The sequence below is a fragment of the Vollenhovia emeryi genome, unplaced genomic scaffold (assembly GCF_000949405.1).
Source record: "Vollenhovia emeryi isolate VEMERY1.0 unplaced genomic scaffold, V.emery_V1.0 DF939148.1, whole genome shotgun sequence".
Classification (NCBI taxonomy): Eukaryota; Metazoa; Arthropoda; class Insecta; order Hymenoptera; family Formicidae; genus Vollenhovia; species Vollenhovia emeryi.
In genome coordinates this window covers 722149-723430 of record NW_011967218.1, presented here as the reverse complement: position 1 = coordinate 723430, position 1282 = coordinate 722149, and the positions used below count along the sequence as shown (strand labels likewise).

The 1282-nt window shown below is 29.4% G+C and overlaps 1 non-coding gene across 1 annotated transcript; it reads right to left on the bottom strand.

Moving 5' to 3' along the window:
* Positions 1 to 191: 191 nt before the first annotated feature.
* Positions 192 to 265, bottom strand: Trnai-aau. The gene has a single exon. It is a non-coding gene; the product is annotated as a tRNA-Ile (tRNA).
* Between the last annotated feature and the right edge of the window lie 1017 nt (positions 266 to 1282).

Genomic DNA, 1282 nt, shown 5'->3' with positions numbered 1-1282 from the left:
TGAGTTCCATTTTAATATTTTAAGCCAACGGCACACGATACTATTTTTCTTACTGGATTGCTTACGAGATCCAATAAGGATTCAGAGTTTTAGATCAGGTGACTTAAAGCTAAATCCTGATTGGCTCTCGTAAGCAATCCAGTAGGAAAAGTAGTATCGTGTGCCGTTGGCTTTACTAAAAAGAAATAGTATGGCCCATGAGGGGATCGAACCCGCGACTTTCGCGTTATTAGCACGACGCTCTAACCAACTGAGCTAATGGGCCACATTTAACAAAACACTTTTCTTATTATTACTTCTTGAGCACAAACTATTATTTTATAAGGAATTTTTAACACGAATTTAAGAGATAAAAGTGTACATGTAACGGATATATTCTATAAAAAAATTTGATTTACATAAATAAAGTTTTGTTGTTAACGTGATTTAAGTATGATATGACGTAATGACTTAATTATGACTTAATGTAATCGATACAATGTGTAATGTAATAAGCGCGACAGTATTTAATGAAATTATTTTATAAATTGTTTATTTAAAAAAACAAATAATATTAATGATCTTAACGCATAATAAAGATGATAATCTTAATAAATATTTTCCAGTTGGTATTTTTTAAAATTGAATTAATACGAATTAATCTTCAAGCTGGGAATTTCTAAAATCTTTTATAATTTTTACTAATAAAACTAATATTGTTAAAATAACTATGTCATATAATGAAACATAAAAACACGTTTTATTTTAATAACATGTGTATTACTTTTTGCGATTATATATTCAATGCAGGTTATAATGAAATATTTTCATCTTCGTGTAAATAAAAAAATTTATGTAGAAAGGAGAAGTGCCAATGTGAGCCACGAAATGAACAGAACTCGGTTCTCACAATACAGAAAAAGAATTTTTCCGACCGAGTTCCGGTCATTTTGTGGCTCACATTGGAACTTCTCCTTTCTACATATTTTCTTTTTGGGAGCCCTCACAACTTTTTGGAATATAAAAATTTATACTATAAAATGTAATAATATGTATATACATATATCTATATGTATTATTCTTTTAGATCCAGTGAATTTTTAAGGAATATAAATGTATCTAAATTATATTCGAGCTGCAAAAATAACTATACTTTTAAACATGGTTTAACAAGACATTAACGTCTTCTAATTTTCAATATCCGTGGACATATTTCGGAGACAACGCGAGTCGAGGCTCTTAACAAAACTTCGGGTAGCACCATTCGTTAAACACTTGTTTTATCGTGGCAAACGTCAGTGAT